Source organism: Schistocerca serialis, chromosome 1, assembly GCF_023864345.2.
Source record: "Schistocerca serialis cubense isolate TAMUIC-IGC-003099 chromosome 1, iqSchSeri2.2, whole genome shotgun sequence".
NCBI lineage: Eukaryota > Metazoa > Arthropoda > Insecta > Orthoptera > Acrididae > Schistocerca > Schistocerca serialis.
In genome coordinates, this window is record NC_064638.1 from 1,244,927,259 (window position 1) to 1,244,948,204 (window position 20,946).

Consider the following 20,946-nt stretch of genomic DNA (forward strand, 5'->3'; position numbering starts at 1 on the left):
AGAAATCGAAAGCGTTATTATAAGGACTTACGAGCTGGAAATGTTGTTAAGAACATGATTTATATATAAAACAAAATTTTATAACTTTGAAAAAAGTGTGATAAACTGCTTAAGTTTTGTTATCTTACCCAAAATACTCCCTTTTTTGTGAGATAGCCTGACGTGAGCGAAAAAAATGGATTGCATTTTTGAAATCAGCGCTGAAAAGTATATAAAAGTCAGTTATCAAATTTCAAACAAGTTACTGGCCCTAGAGGTCTTTTTGGGTTGACGTGAGTTGCTAGACGCGTATGTAGCGTTGCTGCGACTTACCTATACCCATGGCAGAGTCGGTGTGGGAACCCAAAACGCCTGCAGAGTGATCCAGACGCTCTGACTGCAGCTGCAACACCTGTATGTAGACCAGAGGCCGGGGCGGCTCTCCTACCTACTGGCCAGTGTCTCTTATCAGCGAGGTAATTTTTCCTCTGCTCACTTTACTTGGCAGCCTCTTAATTCCTTACCTGCTTCTGATGATCGACAGAATGTTTAAATGTGTAAAAACCATATTCTTGAGGGCGAACTGTCTTAGAATACGTTTTAAAACCATTTACTAGTTTTGGTAACCCGTAGACTTCCTCTTTTAGTGCAGTTCAGTTTTCTAAGTGGGGCGTGTCCTCACATTCCTTACACGAGGCCTTTGTATTGATAGAAGAAGTATCTTTCTACAAGAGCGTTCTGGCTCCTGCCACACCAGGGTTATACTTACCAATAAGCAATAAAATGTAAAAAAATGTAAATGTCGTGTGACTAGGGCCTCCCGTAGGGTAGACCGTTCGCCGGGTGCAAGTCTTTCGATTTGACACCACTTCGGTGACTTGTGCGTCGATGGGGACAAAATGATGATGATTAGGACAACACAACACCCAGTCCCTGAGCGGAGAAAATCTCCGACCCAGCCGGGAATCGAACCCGGGCCCTTAGGATTGACATTTTTCGCGCTGACCACTTTTTTTAATATCATTTTGTTCTTTATTGTTCGTTCCATTTGTTCGGGACGGACGTCTCATGACACCCTTTCAAGTTCGTCGTTGATCTATTTACTCAGTTTTTTGTTACAGAGGGCTTCGAACACTCTGACCGAACACGCTGAGCTACGTGCCGGCATCACTCAGCTACCGGGGGCGGACAGCAATAAAATAAACCAGTGGTATTCCTTTCTGTGGGGTACTAAAAGAATCTTAATAGTGGCTAAATTTATGAACATCGACCGAATGTCATGGTTCAGTTTTCAGTTGCTCTCATTACTTATTTCATTGAACCATTATGTAATTATTAATTAGCCGGCCGAAGTGGCCGTGCGGTTAAAGGCGCTGCAGTCTGGAACCGCAAGACCGCTACGGTCGCAGGTTCGAATCCTGCCTCGGGCATGGATGTTTGTGATGTCCTTAGGTTAGTTAGGCTTAACTAGTTCTAAGTTCTAGGGGACTAATGACCTCAGCAGTTGAGTCCCATAGTGCTCAGAGCCATTTGAACCAATTATTAATTACATAGATCGTTTCTCACAGAACCGAGCCTTAGAAAGTGGTTACTTCTTATGTACTCACATTACAATTTGCTACTCGTCTTTTGCCGAATGTTTTTTCTTTCTTCATTAGTCATTTCATTTCCACGCACCTAAGAGGTCATTAGAGACGAACCACTAGTTCAAATTAGGGAAGGATGGAGAAGGAAAGCGGGCGAGCCCCTTCGAAGGTTCAAATGGCTCTGAGCACATCTACATCTACATGACTACTCTGCAATTCTCATTTAAGTGTTTGGCAGAGGGTTCGTCGAACCACAATCATACTATCTCTCTACCATTCCACTCCCGAACAGCGCGCGGGAAAAACGAACACCTAAACCTTTCTGTTCGAGCTCTGATTTCTCTTATTTTATTTTGATGATCATTCCTACCTATGTACGTTGGGCTCAACAAAATATTTTTGCATTCGGAAGAGAAAGTCGGTGACTGAAATTTCGTAAATAGATCTCGCCGCGACGAAAAACGTCTTTGCTTTAATGACTTCCATCCCAATTCGCGTATCATATCTTCCACACTCTCTCCCCTATTACGTGATAATACAAAACGAGCTGCCCTTTTTTGCACCCTTTCGATGTCCTCCGTCAATCCCACCTGGTAAGGATCCCACAAAGCGCAGCAATATTCTAACAGAGGACGAACGAGTGTAGTATAAGCTGTCTCTTTTGTGGACTTGTTGCATCTTCTAAGTGTCCTGCCAATGAAACGCAACCTTTGGCTCGCCTTCCCCACAATATTATCTATGTGGTATTTCCAACTGAAGTAGTTCGTAATTTTAACACCCAGGTACTTAGTTGAATTGACAGCCTTGAGAATTGTACTATTTATCGAGTAATCGAATTCCAACGGATTTCTTTTGGAACTCATGTGGATCACCTCGCACTTTTCGTTATTTAGCGTCAACTTCCACCTGCCACACCATACAGCAATCTTTTCTAAATCGCTTTGCAACTGATACTGGTCTTCGGATGACCTTACTAGACGGTAAATTACAGCATCATCTGCGAACAACCTAAGAGAACTGTTCAGATTGTCACCCAGGTCATTTATATAGATCAGGAGCAGCAGAGGTCCCAGGACGCTTCCCTGGGGAACACCTGATACCACTTCAGTTTTACTCGATGATTTGCCGTCTATTACTACGAACTGCAACCTTTCTGACAGGAAATCTCGAATCTAGTCGCACAACTGAGACGATACCCCATAGGCCCGCAGCTTGATTAGAAGTCGCTTGTGAGGAACGGTGTCAAAAGCTATCCGGAAATCTATAAATACGGAATCAACTTGAGATCCCCTGTCGATAGCGGCCATTACTTCGTGCGAGTAAAGAGCTAGCTGCGTTGCACAAGAACGATGTTTTATGAAACCATGCTGATTACGTATCAATAGATCGCTCCCTTCGAGGTGATTCATAATGTTTGAATACAGTATATGCTCCAAAACCCTACTGCAAACCGACATCAATGATATAGGTCTGTAGTTCGATGGATTACTCCTACTACCCTTCTTAAACACTGGTGCGACCTGCGCAATTTTCCAATCTGTAGGTACAGATCTGTCGGTGAGCCAGCGGTTGTATATGAGTGCTAAGTAGGGAGCAATTGTATCAGCGTAATCTGAAAGGAACCTAATCGGTATACAATCAGGACCTGAAGACTTGCCCGTATCAAGCGGTTTGAGTTGCTTCGCAACCCCTAAGGTATCTACTTCTAAGAAACTCATGCTAGCAGCTGTTCGTGTTTCAAATTCTGGAATATTCCATTCATCTTCCCTGGTGAAAGAACTTCGGAAAACTGCGTTCAATAACTCCGCTTTAACGGCACAGTCGTCGGTAACAGTACCATCGGCACTGCGCAGCGAAGGTATTGACTGCGTCTTACCGCTTGTGTACTTTACATACGACCAGAATTTCTTCGGATTTTCTACCAAATTTCGGGACAATGTTTCGTTGTGGAACCTATTAAAGGCATCTCGCATTGAAGTCCGTGCCAAATTTCGCGCGTCTGTAAATTTTAGCCAATCTTCGGGATTTCACGTTCTTCTGAACTTCGCATGCTTTTTCCGTTGCCTCTGCAACAGAGTTCGGACCTGTTTTGTGTACCACGGGAGATCAGTTCCATATCTTACCAATTTATGAGGTATGAATCTCTCAATTGGTGTTGCTACTATATCTTTGAATTTGAGCCACATCTCGTCTACATTTGCATAGTCAGTTCGGAAGGAATGTAGATTGTCTCTTACGAAGGCTTCTAGTGACACTTTATCCGCTTTTTTAAATAAAATTATTTTGCGTTTGTTTCTGGTGGATTTGGAAGAAACGATATTGAGCTTAGCTACAACGACCTTGTGATCACTAATCCCTGTATCAGTCATGATGCTCTCTATCAGCTCTGGATTGTTTGTGGCTAAGAGGTCAAGTGTGTTTTCGCAACCATTTGCAATTCGCGTGGGTTCGTGGACTAACTGCTCGAAATAATTTTCAGAGAAAGCATTTAGGACAATCTCAAAAGATGTTTTCTGCCTACCACCGGTTTTGAACAAGTATTTTTGCCAACATATCGAGGGAAGTTTGAAGTCCCCACCAACTATAACCGTATGAGTGGGGTATTTATTTGTTACGAGACTCAAATTTTCTCTGAACTGTTCCGCAACTATATCATCGGAGTCCGGGGGTCGGTAGAAGGAGCCAATTATTAACTTAGTTCGGCTATTAAGTATAACCCCCACCCATACCAATTCGCACGGAGTATCTGCTTCGACTTCACTACAAGATAAACCACTACTGACAGACACAAACACTCCACCATCAATTCTGCCTACTCTATCTTTCCTGAACACCGTCTGAGACTTCGTAAAAATTTCTGCAGAACTTATTTCAGGCTTTAGCCAGCTTTCTGTACCTATAACGATTTCAGCTTCTGTGCTTTCTATTAGTGCTTGAAGCTAAGGGACTTTCCCAGCACAACTACAATTTACAACTACAATTGCGACTGTTCCTTGATCCAAGCACGTCCTGTATTTGCCATGCACCCTTTGAGATTGCAGCCCACCCCGTACTTTCCCGAGGCCTTCTAACCTAAAAAACCGCCCAGTCCACGCCACACAGCCTTCGCTAACCGTGTAGCTGCCAGCTGAGTGTAGTGAACTCCTGACCTATTCAGCGGAACCCGAAACCCCACCACCCTATGGCGCAAGTCAAGGAATCTGCAGCCAACACGGTCGCAAAACCGTCTGAGCCTCTGATTCAGACCCTCCACCAAAGGTCCGCAGTCGGTTCTGTCAACGATGCTGCAGATGGTGAGCTCTGCCTTCATCTCGTAAGCTAGACTGGGAGCCTTCACCAAATCAGATAGCCGCTGGAATCCAGAGAGAATTTCCTCAGATCCAAAGCGATACACGTCATTAGTGCCGACATGTGCCACCACCTGCAGCTGGCTGCACCCTGTGCTCTTCATGGCATCCGGAAGGACCCTTTCCACATCAGGAATGACTCCACCCGGAATGCACACGGAGTGCACACTGGATTTCTTCCCCTCCTTAGCCGCCATATCCCTATGGGGCCCCATTACGCTCCTAACGTTGGAGCTCCCAACTACCAATAAGCCCACCCTCTGTGATTGCCCGGACCTTGAAGACTGAGAATCATCCTCTGAAACAGGGCAGGCAGCTGAATCTGGCTCAGCCAGAGACAGTGCCTGAAACCTGTTTGTCAGACGCACCGGGGAGGCTTTGGCTCAAATGGCTCTGAGCACTATGGGACTTAACAGCTGTGGTCATCAGTCCCCTAGAACTTAGAACTACTTAAACCTAACTAACCTAAGGACATCACACACATCCATGCCCGAGGCAGGATTCGAACCTGCGACCGTAGCAGTCGCGCGGTTCCGGACTGCGCGCCTAGAACCGCGAGACCACCGCGGCCGGCCCGGGGAGGCTTTCTGATCAGCCTCCGGGGACGTCTTTCGTTGCCTGCCACGCCTTGGAACGACCTCCCAATCAACCACAGGCGAGGGCTCAGCCCCACTGCGGGCAGCAACCGGGGCAACCACAGCGGCAGACTGATCTGGGGACAGACGGGACGAGATTGACATCCCCGTGATACCCAAGTCCGGCTCCCCACAGTGGTGCCCATTGGCAACAGCCTCCAGCTGCGCGACCGAAGTCAGCGCCGCTTGCAGCTGTGAGTGAAGGGATTCCAACTCAGCCCTCATCCGAACACAGCATTCACAGTTCCTGCTCATTCTAATCGATGTTGAACAACAGTTACTGTAACACGATTCAGTGCCTAGATAACGCAAGGGAAACACACAAAGAATGTATTAGCTAACCTGTACAAATGCCTAACGACTGCGCTACAATCTGCCTGAATTTACAATTACAGTAACTAAAACTCGAAATTACACCTCCTATACGAAACTCACACGCAATTTAAGTAAGAATCTACGAAGTAAACACTAAAGCGCGATGCTGCAACTCTCAAATACTATAATACGCCCGAAATTTATGAATTAAACAATGCAAGTATACAAAAACACTCAAAGAAATTAAGAATTAAATTATGGAACAAATTAGTAAGCTATACGACTTGCTGCTGCAGCTGCTTATCCAACGGCAGCAGGGAGCACAGCGGCCGGCCCCCTTTCCAAGGAAACATCCCGGCATTTGCCTTAAGTCATTTAGGAAAATCACGGAAAATCTAAATCGGGATTGCTGGACGCGGGTTTGAACCCGTCGTCCTCCCGAACGCGACTCCATTGTCCTAACCTTTGCGCCACCTCGTTCGCTCCAGGCGGGCAGCAGTCATATCACTGTACGCGATATGACACAAGCACGCACGCGCGCACGTTCATACACACACCTTATTCTAAGGGGAAAATATGGGGACTAGGCTCGTAGCTGGTAGGATGGGTAGGTGTGAGGGAGGATGAATATGACGAACGGCTGCCTACCTGAAATGTTGTGCAGTTCGAGAAGAACATACAACTATTCTAGCAGCACAACCAATGACTGTGGCTATATCTTGAATGTTATGGAGCCATTTTAAGTAGTTCTTACAATTTTCCATTTTACCCACTTACGTTTTAACCAGGAAGTATCCGAGTGCACAATATGCTCGAGCAATGTCGGTGCTTTTCTACGTCTGCAGTGAGGCGCAAGGAGCACCGCCTGTGAAAGCACTAGCCCGGCTGAAAGTTATTACCGGAGGCAAATCCTTGCACCGAGCCACGGCTGCACGACGTCACTAGATATTCGCGCTCACGACCTAGATAAGTACCCCGTCATAATTCGCAGCGCCGATACGCTAGATACGGCTGGAGAGTCGTACCAGCGTCAAAGATGATATAGGGTTCTCCGTATACTCGCCTGGACATAGTAATTGTTTCACTAATAAATTGTTTAACGAGTTCCTGAAAGCAATAACAGCGAAATAGCGATATCCAATAAATAAGGTAAAAATCGCGGTAATGACCACCATCGGTAGTTTTCACATGACGAAGAGATATTTTATTTATTTTATTTTTTTTATTATGTGCACTGTTCAACCGTTGTTCTTCTGCATAAGGACGCAGTTGCGTGTCTGTGATTGGACGCCGTACATTTCATAATAAATCAGCCGTTGAGACCAGGAATTTCCTGAAGATTATCGCTGGTTTCAAAATGTGGGTTCTTGAGGATATGCAACACTTTTGTGCTCGTGCGGAGAGAGCATTCAGTTGTTGATAAACTGCAGTTGACACGGAGTAAACCAACTTTTAAGAGTAAGATATTTTATTTGAATTGTATCTCATATTAAGCGTAAGAAAAAGTCAGGTATTCAGCTGGCTTCTGAACAGAACTTCTGATTTTGCATTTCTTATACCACCGTTGGACCCTGGTACCATCCAACATCGTGTAACGTCCGCCCAGACCAAACGCTACGAACAATACCGAACAAAATGAGAAAAAAAGGGATAGCGTCTTTGATTCATAATCAAAATGTTTTTGGTCCTGGGTTCGAAACCCGGCGCTACTCCAATTTTGATTAATAATCAGTACTGGCGGCCGAAGACTTCCGGCATAAGAAGTCACCCTCATTCTGCCAATGGCCTTGTCAAAGAGGGCGGAGGAGCGGGCAATTGTTCAGGGCCCTGTCTTGTCCTAGGGGTGGTAAACTGCCCCTGAAGGCGGAAGAATCAGCAATGATCAACGGCATGAGGATGCAGAAGGCAATGGAAACCACCGCCTTGGAGACAAGTAACGTGTATCCACAGGGTATGTGGCCTGTAACTGAAGAAGTGTCATGATGATCTCTCCATTGGCAAAAGATTCCGGAATAGCCCGCCATTCGGATCTCCGGGAGGGGACTGCCAAGGGGGAGGTTACCATGAGAAAAAGATTGAATAATCAACGGAACGATAACGTTCTGCGAGTCGGGGCGTGGAATGTCAGAACTTGAACGTAGTAGGGAAACTAGAACATCTGAAAAGGGTAATGCAAAGGCCCAATACAGATATAGTAGGGGTCAGTGAAGCGAAATGGAAAGAAGACAAGGATTTCTGGTCAGATGAGTATATCAACAGCAGTAGAAAATGGTGTAACAGGAGTGGGATTAGTTATGAATAGGAAGGTAGGGCAGAAAGTGTGTTTCTGTGAACAGTTCAGTGACAGGGTCGTTCTTAGCAGAATCGACAGCAAACCAACACCGGTAACGATAGTCTAGGTAAACATCCCGAAGACGCAATCTGAAGATGAAGAGATAGAGAACGTGTATGAGAATATTGAAAGGGTAATACTGTATGTAAAGGGAGATGAAAATCTAATAGTCATGGGGGACTGGAATGCGGTTGTAGGGGAAGGAGTCGAGTAAAACCTTACAGGAGAATATGGGCTTGGGATAAGGAGTGAGAAAGGGAAAGACTGATTGAGTTCTGCAACAAGTTTCAGATGGTAATAGCGAATGCCCTGTTCAAGAATCACAAGAAGAGGAGGCATACTTGGAAAAGGCCGAGTGATACGGGAAGATTTCAGTTAGATTACATCATGGTCAGCCAGAGATTCCGAAATCAGATATTGCATTGTATGGCGTACCCAGGAGCAGATATAGACTCAGATCACAATACAGTAGTAATGAAGAGTAGGCTGACGTTTAAGACATTACTCACGAAGAATCAATACGGAAAGAAGTAGGATACGGAAGTACTAAAAAATGAAGTTATCTAAGGCTATAGATATAGGCAATAATGGTTAACTCAGTAGGCAGTACATGTGAAGAGATATGGACACCTCTAAGAACGGCCATCCAGAAGTTGGGAAGGAAAACATAGATACAAAGAAAGTAACTGCGACGAGGCTATGGGTAACGTAAGAAATACTTCGGTTGATCGGTGAAAGGAGTAAGTACAAAAATGTTCCGGGAAACTCAGGAATACAGATATACAGTTCGCTGAGGAATGAAATAAATATAATGTGCAGGGAAGTTAAGACAAAATTGCTGCATCGAAAAAGAAATGATTGTCGGAAGGACAGACTCTGCATACAGGAAAGTCAAAAAAACCTTCGGTGACACTAAAAGCAAGGGTGGTAACGTTAAGAGTGCAATGGAAATTCCACTGTTAAATGCAGACGAGAGAGAGCAGATGGTGGAAAGAATACACTGAAAGCCTCTATGAGGGGGAAGACTTGTCTGATGTGATAGAAGAAGGAACACGACTCGATTTAGAAGAGATCGGGGATCCAGTATTAGAATCGGAATTTAAAAGAACTTTGGAGGACTTACGGTCAAATAAGGAAGAAGGGATAGATAACATTCCATCAGAATTTCTAAAATCATTGGTGGAAGTGGCAACAAAACGACTATTCACGTTGGTGTGTAGAATAAATAAGTCTGGCGACAAAACATCTGACTTTCGGAAAAGCATCATCCACACAATTCCAAAGACGGAAAGAGCTGACAAGTGCGAGAATTATCACACAATCAGTTTAACAGCTCATTCCTCTAAGTTACTTACAAGAATAATATACAGAAGAATGTAAAAGAAAATTGAGGATGCGCTAGGTGACGATCGGTTTGGCTTTAGGAAAAGTAAAGGCAAGAGAGAGGCAATTCTGATGTTGCGGTTAATACTGGAAGCAAGACTAAAGAAAAATCAAGGCACATTCATAGGATTTTTCGACCGGTAAAAGCGTTCGACAGTGTAAACTAGTGCAAGATGTTCGAAATTCTGAGAAAAGTAGGGGTAAACTGTATGGAGAGACGGGTCATGTTCTACATGTTGAGCAGCCAAGAGGGAATAAGAAGAGTGGACGACCAAAAACGAAGTGCTCGTATTAAAAAGGGTGTAAGACAAGGATGTAGCCTTTCGCCCCTACTGTTCAATCTGCACATCGAGGAAGCAATGATGGAAAGAAAAGAAAGGTTCAGGAGTAGAATTAATATTCAAAGTGAAACAATATCAGTGATATTTTGCTATAGATACATGTCTGGCAGGATTCTATCCGGTCGCTGTCTTTTTCCTAGATGTTGCAGGTATGGATTACGTGTAGAGGGCGGGTGGGAAGCATTCGTCTGTTGCACCAGTACTGCTCTCATTTGAAGGATACACACAGAGAAGTTTTTGTGGCAAATGCAGCAATGTACTGACTGTGTAGCTTGTGTCTTTGGAATTCTATTTATCAGTCAAAATTACATGCCATAGTTGGATTTTCCCATGGTTAGTCTATGCGACTTATAGTAATATCACACATGCTTGTAGGGCTTCGAGTCTTCATTCCACATGGTAGGGCGCCTAGATGAAAATGGAGTCACCCACGCTAGTTTCAAAAGCATGATGCTAGAATGAGGAGGAAGAGAGTGCTTTGGCCCAGAAAGAAAGGGTAATGGTGAGAGACGTACGTTGTGCTTAAACCATTAGCAGCGGTTATCCACAGAGGAGTCCACAGATTTCCCTGGTGAGCTTGTAGGTGTCTACGTGCAAAGACAGATCTGTCTAAGTGTTCCATACAGAAATTATCAAGGAGTGACGAGAGTAAGTGTTTGGCACTTACATTGTTGGCAGTGTTCATCTGCAAAAACGTCGACAAGTTACGACAGGTTTTTACTATGGCCGGACGTCCTTTCCCTGAACGATTGAGCGACATTTGTTAGAGATGCTAAATCTGAGGTGATAAGACATACATTGTGCAAATTTCTCTACCACTTGTGGGGAGATTTTCCGGCGTAGAGTTAGCCATTTGGATCTCTCCCGTTCACGACCTGGAAGCAACGGTCGTACGAGGAGTTTCGTACTGTGTCGTCATAATACGGCGAATACAGGGGAGGAGATCCTGTTAATATAAGTGTGTAGCAGCGTTTAATAGTTCCCCTTACGAATTGGAACCTTGCGAGGGTTCAGTTAGTTTTTAAATTATCTCGTCGCTGGTCTTCGGCTCCGAACGCTCTGTGAACCCACGACTCGTTGATATAGTGTTCTTGTTAGTGTAGAAGAATTCTGTTTATATCCAAAACCAGAATTTAACAACTCGGATTTGTGGAAGGCTTTCATTACGCCTTTTATGACAAGCGTGATCCGAATTTAATCAGTTAGGTGCCTCTCCTTTTAACTATCTCGAAGCTTATAAGAAAAAAACCAAGAGTATATACATCACAATTCACATTATTAATCTTCTGGTCATTTGACGTCATGTTTCGTGCAGAAGACTCCTGCCACCACTAATCACCGCTCTAATGGTCTTACAATGACAAAAGCTCGTGCAGAATACCTCAGAAAAATAACAAAATTAAGAAAAAACACCCATTTTTTACCAAATCTCTCCACAAAATAATTAAATTTTTAATCTATGCACAGTTTCTCTAGATGAAAAAATGAACAGATCTACTAAGAACACTTCTTCAGTTATATTCACAAATGGTACTAAATTTTCCCCTCAATCAACGAAATGATTTATTTTTAAAAACTTTGGGACACAGACACAAAAATATTGCAAAATCCCGCACCAACATAACCTGTTTCCCGTTAGTACTGCGAGCGCGAAAACTCCCGGCCTCAACTGATACAGCACTAGGCACCAACCGCAACTTTCTCGTCAATTTCTGGGCACTGTGCCCGCGATTATCGGCGCCCTACATTCTCACGTCAGTGTGAGTGGAGCGGGGGGGGGGGGGGGGGCGGAAGAGGTTGGTCTACCATCCAGCAGGCGACCATGATTTTCACTGGTTGTCGTAGATACTGGACGAATCTCTCCAGAGGTATGCTACAAATACGGTATCCTTAGTTGAAGCATCAGAATTTTACTATGACTACACATAGTCTAGTAATGTATTGTGGTATTTCTTACACACTATATTATAGAATATCAATTTAGAAAATAGACTAAGGAAAGGCAAAGCTACGTTTCCACCACATGTAGACATAGAGAAGACTTAGAGAAAGAATTGACCTAGAGAAAGCTTTTGACAAAGTTGACTGGAATACTCTCTTTCAAATTCTAGAGGTGGCAGGGGTAAAATACAGGGAACGAAAGGCTATTTACAATCCATACAGAAACCAGACGGCAGTTATAAGAGTCGAGGGGCATGAAAGGGAAGCAGTGGTTGGGAAGGGAGTGAGACAGGGTTGTAGCCTATCCCTGATGTTATTCAATATTTATAATGAGCCAGCAGTAAAGGAAACAAAAGGGAAAATTCGGAGAAGGTATTAAAATCCATGGAGAAGAAATTAAAACTTTAAGGTTCGCCGATGACATTGTAATTCTGTCAGAGACAGCAAAGGACTTGTAAGAGCAGTTGAACGGAATGTACAGTGTCTTGAAAGGAGGATATAAGATGACCATCAACAAAAACAAAACGAGGATAATGGAATGTAGTCGAATTAAGTCGGGTGATGTTGAACGAATTAGATTAGGAAATGAGACACTTAAAGTAGTAAAGGAGTTTTGCTATTTGGGGAGCAAAATAACTGATGATGGTCGAAGTAGAGAGGATATAAAATGTAGACTGGCAATGATAAGGAAAGCGTTTCTGAAGAAGAAGAATTTGTTAACATCGAGTATAGATTTAAGTGTCAGGAAGTCGTTTCTGAAAGTATTTGTATGGAGTGTGGCCATGTATGGAAGTGAAACATGGACAATAAATAGTTCGTACAAGAAAAGAATAGAAGCCTTAGAAATGTGGCGCTACAGAAGAATGCTGAAGATTAGATGGGTAGATCACGTAACTAATGAGGAGGTATTGAATAGAATTGGGGAGAAGAGAAATTTATGGCGGAAGTTGACTAGAAGAAGGGATCGGTTGGTAGGACATATTCTGAGGCATCAAGGAATCACCAATTTAGTATTGGAGGGCAGCGTGGAGGGTAAAAATCGTAGAGGGAGACCAAGAGAGGAATACACCAAAGAAATTCAGAAGGATGTTGGTTGCAGTAGGTAATGGGAGATGAAGCAGCTTGCACAGAATAGAGTAGCATGGACAGCTGCATCAAACCAGTCTCTGGACTGAAGACCACAACAACAACATCAATGACTTACAGATTTCTCTATTAAATCATAATTTCTATCTCCGTGCTTGTTTGTAACACTATAACATCACGCATTAGGAATGGGGTCGTGGCTTAGCAATGATACATAATCAGGACCGAAGATGAATCATCATGACGTCGACGCGACGCAGCGCGACGTCGTAACGCGAAGCGACGCGACCTGAGATTGTGACGCGACGTCGTGACACGACACGATGCCATGTTGACAAATAACTCGCGTAACTGGGTACAATGTGCAGAGTTGTGGGAAACATGTAAAACCCTGAGAGTACTTACATATTATCTGTCTGGGTGTGGCGCCTGTTGGTTCCTCGAAATATTGCACAAATAGACCTAGAGTGACGTAATTTGTTATTAACAAATATACCAGCCTATGGCTATGGTGCCCAACTACAGAGCGCCCCAGTTGGCGAAGTGATACATAATTCTACTGTGTAATTGCCTGAGAACGTCATGACGTCGACGCGACCACGGGAACCATCTCGCGTAATTGCACAAAATACGTAACATTACAGAAAACCCGGAAAATACGTAATATTGAGGAAAATACGTAAAAATGAGAGTACTTACGTATTATCTGTTTGTGAGTGGCGTCTGCTCGTAGCAGATAATATATTATCAACCAAGAAAACCCAAGTGACGTAATTTGTTATAAACAAAGAGACAACCTCTCCGTACGCTCCAGAACGCCCCCAATTAAAAAATTGGAAAATTTTGTAAACTACATAGAATTGGGGAGAAAATGGATAAATACTTAAAAGTAAGAGTGCTTATACGAGGGCAGTTCAATAAGTAATGCAACACATTTTTTCTCTCGGCCAATTTTGGTTGAAAAACCGTAAATTTCTTGTGGAATATTTTCAAACATTCCCGCTTCGTCTCGTATAGTTTCATTGACTTCCGACAGGTGGCAGCGCTGTACGGAGCTGTTAAAATGGCGTCTGTAACGGATGTGCGTTGCAAACAACGGGCAGTGATCGAGTTTCTTTTGGCGGAAAACCAGGGCATCTCAGATATAAATAGGCGCTTGCAAAATGTCTACGGTGATCTGGCAGTGGACAAAAGCACGGTGAGTCGTTGGGCAAAGCGTGTGTCATCATCGCCGCAAGGTCAAGCAAGACTGTCTGATCTCCCGCGTGCGGGCCGACCGTGCACAGCTGTGACTCCTGCAATGGCGGAGCGTGCGAATACACTCGTTCGAGATGATCGACGGATCACCATCAAACAACTCAGTGCTCAACTTGACATCTCTGTTGGTAGTGCTGTCACAGTTGTTCACCAGTTGGGATATTCAAAGGTTTGTTCCCGCTGGGTCCCTCGTTGTCTAACCAAACACCATAAAGAGCAAAGGAGAACCCTCTGTACGGAATTGCTTGCTCGTCATGTGGCTGAGGGTGACAATTTCTTGTCAAAGATTGTTACAGGCGATGGAACATGGGTTCATCACTTCGAACCTGAAACAAAACGGCAATCAATGGAGTGGCGCCACACCCACTCCCCTACCAAGAAAAAGTTTAAAGCCATACCCTCAGCCGGTAAAGTCATGGTTACAGTCTTCTGGGACGCTGAAGGGGTTATTCTGTTCGATGTCTTTCCCCATGGTCAAACGATCAACTCTGAAGTGTATTGTGCTACTCTTCAGAAATTGAAGAAACGACTTCAGCGTGTTCGTAGGCACAAAAATCTGAACGAACTTCTCCTTCTTCATGACAACGCAAGACCTCACACAAGTCTTCGCACTCGACAGGAGCTCACAAAACTTCAGTGGACTGTTCTTCCTCATGCACCCTACAGCCCCGATCTCGCACCGTCGGATTTCCATATGTTTGGCCCAATGAAGGACGCAATCCGTGGGAGGCACTACGCGGATGATGAAGAAGTTATTGATGCAGTACGACGTTGGCTCCGACGTCGACCAGTGAAATGGTACCGTGCAGGCATACAGGCCCTCATTTCAAGGTGGCGTAAGGCCGTAGCATTGAAGGGAGATTACGTTGAAAAATAGTGTTGTGTAGCTAAAAGATTGGGGAATAACCTGGTGTATTTCAATGCTGAATAAAACAACCCCTGTTTCAGAAAAAAAAGTGTTGCATTACTTATTGAACTGCCCTCGTAGATCTGCCTGTTAGTGGTTTCTGCTGGTACCGACTAATAAAACAGGAGAATGGGTGAAAAATACTTAAAATTGGACAAAATATGGGAAAATACGTAAAAATGAGAGTAGTTGCATACATGTCGAGCATGTCACGACGTATTGATATTAACACATCCTCTCCCTCTGCTGTCCAGCTGCAGATTTAGCTCCTGTTCCACGTCCCAATTGTAATAGATGAAGGTGCGGAGGTAGTGCTCGATTCTCATTGGTCCAGAGCTTTGGGGAGGACGGCTCCCTCCATTTTTATATACACATGACCTGGAATATAAGTAGCACAATCGCCTGCGTGATTCCCCTGGGTGACCTTGATTAATTCCCTGTGGTTCCTCAGGGGAGAGGGAGTGGATGAAGCAAGGAGACCAAGCTGATAACCTGACACCAAATGTCCTTATCACTAACCTTGAGATGAGATCGTTATCTCTATGTGAGAAATCAACGACATGATTCACAATGCCGCCGGCATGCGGCACTGGATCTTTAACGCGATATTGCACTCTCATCGCTCTCTATTGTCAATTGTCGAAATTATTTTGCTCGTAAGCCATATAGTTTGTTCACCTAATTGGGGGCCGGTAGAATTCCTATGTTAGCTCTATTCAAACGCACACCTCCTTTCTTGACGGTATGTTCTGTCTATGGCATACATACTTAAAAAGGTCAGTATACGTGAACGTGTAAGAAGACAAAAATGAAAGAAAAATAACTTATTGAAGTTCACTAAATCGAACAAATTCACTCGTGACAGAGACCACAGTTACATTTAGATAACATCAGATATTATGGAAAATATTTTTATTTATTCCATATGAAATTCTCATAGCTTCATATTAAATGGGAAGGTGAAAAAAACAAAAATTATAGTATACAGCAGGACAATAACCCTTCACCTACCCACTCTTTATGTGATAACGACCTGCCGCAACCATGCTACGCTGTAACAGCACATTTTGTGACCCAGTAATTTTTGTTACAGTCTTCTAAAGGCTTTATGAAAGAACTGTTATTGATATTTATCTGTAAAAAATCCTGGCAACAACGACATATTTTCATGGAGCTTGAATGGGTCGTTGCCACAAGAGCCTTACTCTCATAACACGCGAGTTATTACGTAAAAATAACTAAATACGAAAATTGCTTAACACAAATATGACGTTGCCCGTCGTTTTATTACAAATAGTAACAATAACGATTCGTCCTTGAGACATTCAATGCGCTGGTGCCTAAGCCATTGGCCCACGGGACGAGGTAGCTAGCGTTATCGTGGATGTAGGTAAGGTAGTGAATACAATATCACGAGAGACAGCTCCTTCACACACATGACGATTTGGTAACATGATTTTGCACTCTCAGCGCTCTCCGTTGGCAGTCGTCGCCTTTATCTGGATCGTAACCACTACAGCTTATTCTTGGAAATGAACGTGAGTAAAATTACTATGTCTACTCCATTAAAACGCCCATTTCCTCCCTTGTCATGACGGTTCAAATGATTCTGAGCACTATGGGACTTAACATCTGAGGTCATCAGTCCCCTAGAACTTAGAAGTACTTAAACCTAACTAACCTAAGGACACCACACACATCCATGACCGAGGCAGTATTCGAGCCTGCGACCGTAGCTTTCGAACGGTTCCAGACTCAATCGTCTAGAGCTGCTCGGCCACTGCGGACGCTTTTTTATTATGTTTTCTCTGTGGTATACATAAGAAAAAAATTCAATATCTGTGAACAAGCATAAGACAAAGAGTGGAGATACAAGTCCAGCACGTAAATATATCAGCGAAATCGATAAAACTCATTCCTGACAGAGAACACACTTATATTAACATAACATCAAGTATTACAGAAATTATTTCTAGTAATTGCGTAAGAAAGTCCCACAAAGTTTTCGAAAAATCGAAGGTAAATAAATTAAAAGAAAAAGATATAACAGGACTCGAATCTTATAACAGTCTAACCTTAGTTCCACAGGGGGATACTTCTGCTCTCTACACTACATTGTAGCTTCGTTACGAGCGACTTTATATTTTATCTTATAGTTTTCTAAAGGCATTAATCGTCGAAACATTTTTTAATTTACGTTTAATTGTAACAAATCATTATAAGAGCGACACATTTTCATCAATCTGAAATGTGCGTTTCCTTAAAACGGGTAACTATCTACATCTACATCTACATCCATACTCCGCATGCGGAGGGTACCTTGAGTACCTCTATCGGTTCTCCTATTCCAGTCTCGTATTGTTCCTGAAAAGAAAGATTGTCGGTATGCCTCTGTGTGGGCTCTGATCTCTCTCATTTTATCCTCATGGTCTCTTCGCTATATACTCTTATACGTAGGAGGGAGCAATATATTGCTTCACTTCTCGGTGAAGGTATGTTCTCGAAACTTCAACAAAACCCCGTACCGAGCTACTGAGCGTCTCTGTTGCAGAGTCTTCCAATGGAGTTTATCTATCAACTCCGTAACGCTTTCGCGATTACTAAATGATTCTGTAACGAAGCGCGCTGCTCTCCGTTGGATCTTCTCTATCTCTTCTATCAACCATATCTGGTACGGATCCTACACCAGTGAGCGGTATTCAAGCAGTGGGCGAACAAGTGTACTGTAATCTACTTCCTTTGTTTTCGGATTGCATTTCCTTAGGATTCTTCCGTTGAATCTGAGTCTGGCATCTGCTTTACCGACGATTCATTTTATATGGTCATTCCATTTTTAATCACTTCTAATGCCTGTTCCCAGATAATTTACGCAATTAACTGCTTCCAGTTGCAGACCTGCTATATTGTAGCTAAATGATAAAGGATTTTTCTTTCTATGTACTCGCAGCACATTACACTTGTCTACGTTATTGTTGTTGTGGTCTTCGGTAATGAGACTGGTTTGATGCAGCTCTCCACGCTACCCTATCCTATGCAAACTTCTTCATCTCCCAGTACTTATTGCAACCTACATCCTTCTGAATCTGCTTCGTGTATTCATCTCTTGGTCTCCCTCTACGATTTTTACCCTCCACGCTGCACTCCAATGCTAAATTAGTGATAACTTGATGCCTCAGAACATGTCCTACCAACTGGTCCCTTCTTCTTGTCAAGTTGTGCCACAAACTCCTCCCCAATTGTATTCAATAACCCCTCATTAGTTATGTGATCTACCCATCTAATCTTCAGCATTCTTCGGTAGCAATTATCTACATTGAGATTCAATTTCCATTACCTGCACCATGTGTCAATTCGTTTCAGATCCTCCTGCATTTCAGTACAATTTTTCATTGTTACAACCTCTCAATATACTACAGCATCATCCACAAAAAGCCTCAGTGAACTTCCGATGTTATCCACAAGGTCATTTATATGTATTGTGAATAGCAACGGTCCCACGGCACTCCCCTGCGGCCTGCGGCACACCTGAAATCACTCTTGCTTCAATCCAATCCCACAATTGGTCTGATAGTCCATATGCTCTTACTATGTTAATTAAACGACTGTGGGGAACTGTATCAAACGCCTTGCGGAATGCCGAGAAACACGGCATCTACCTGGGAACCCGTGTCTATGGCCCTCTGAGTCTCGTGGACGAATAGTAACACTCGAGCTATAATGTCGTAATAACTAAATACAGAAATTATTTAACAACTAATATGACGTTTCCAGTCGTTTTACTATAAAAAACGGTACCAATATCGAACATTTTGGAGACATTCAATGTACTGGTGCTTAGAAACAGCATGTATTCATGGGGCTGTTGTTGTTGTGGTCTTCAGTCCTGAGACTGGTTTGATGCAGCTCTCCGTGCTACTCTGTCCTGTGCAAGCTTCTTCATCTCCCAGTACGTACTGCAGCCTACATCTTTCTGAATCTGCTTAGTGTATTTATCTCTTGGTCTCCCTCCACGACTTTTACCCTCCATGCTGCCCTCCAGTACTAAATTGGTGATCCGTTGATGCCTCAGAATATGTCCTACCAACCGATCCCTTATTCTAGTCAAGTTGTGTCACATACTCCTCTTCTCCCCAATTCTATTCAATAACTACTCATTAGTTATGTGATCTACCCATCTAATCTTTAGCATTGTTCTGTAGCACCACATTTCGAAAGCTCCTATTATCTTCTTGTCCAAACTATTTATCGTCCATGTTTCACTTCCATACATGGCTACACTCCATACAAATACTTTCAGAAATGACTTCCTGACACTTAAATCTATACTCGATGTTAACAAATTACTCTTCTTCAGAAAAGCTTTCCTTGCCATTGCCAGTCTACATTTTATATCCTCTCTACTTCGACCATCATCAGTTATTTTGCTCCCCAAATAGCAAAACTCCTTTACTACTTTAAGCGTCTCATTTCCTAATCTAATTCCTTCAACATCACCCGACTTAATTCGACTACATTCCATTATCCTCGTTTTGCTTTTGTTGATGTTCATCTTATATCCTCCTTTCAAGACACTGTCCATTCCGTTCAACTGCTCTTACAAGTCCTTTGCTGTCTCTGACAGAATTACAATGTCATCGGCGAACCTTAAAGTTTTAATTTCTTCTCCAGGGATTTTAATACCTTCTCCGAATTCTTTTGTTTCCTTTACTGCTTGTTCAATAACATCGGGAAGAGGCTACAACCCTGTCTCACTCCCTTCCGAACCACTGCTTCCCTTTCATGTCCCTCGACTCTTACAACTGCCAACTGGTTTCTGTACAAATTGTGAATAGCCTTCCGCTTCCTGTATTTCACCCCTGCTACATTTAGAATTTGAAAGAGGGTATTCCAGTCAACATTGTCAAAAGCGTTCTCTAAGTCTACAGATGCTAGAAACGTAGGTTCGCCTTTTCTTAATCTAGCTTCTAAGATAAGTCGTAGGGTCAGTAATGCGCCACCTGTTCCAATACTTCCACGGAATGCAAACTGATTTTCCCCGAGGTCGGCTTCTACCAGCTGTTCCATTCGTCTGTAAGGAATTCGCGCTAGTATTTTGCAGCCGTAACTTATTAAACTGATAGTTCGGTAATTTTCACATATGTCAACACCTGGTTTCTTTGGTATTGGAATTATTATATTCTTCTTGAAGTCTGAGGGTATTTCGCCTGTCTCATACATTTTGCTCATCAGATGGTAGAGTTTTATCAGGACTGGCTCTCCCAAGGCTGTCAGTAGTTCTAATGGAATGTTGTCTACTTCCTGGGCTTTGTTTCGACTTAGGTCTTTCCGTGTTCTGTCAAACTCTTCACGCAGTATCATATCTCCCATTTCATCTTCATCTACATCCTCTTCCATTTCCATAATATTGTCCTCAAGTACATCACCCTTGTATAGACCCTCTATATACTCCTTCCATCTTTCTGCTTTCCCTTCATGAGGTATAAAGTATAATATAAAACCCACCGAATGCGGGATTCTACTGAACACGACAAACACCGGTGGGTGTCTTGCTTTCTGCTTGTGACGTCGGAGCGTTGCTGCTCCGTATTGCTTCTAATTTACGTGGCAGGTTGGCGAAATATCGCAGAACGTATTTTGTATTTCACGTGACGAAATGGCACCTCAACATTGGAAAGCAGGAAATGACGTCACAAAAATGATACAGCCCCATGTCAACGTTAGCTAGCTCGTGCCGTGCGCCGGCGACGTTAAGCCGTCGGCACACGGACCGTGCTGTCAAACGCTAACGTTGAGCGTGCCGAGTTCAACGTGCTGCTGAACGCTCAGGAACGATGCGA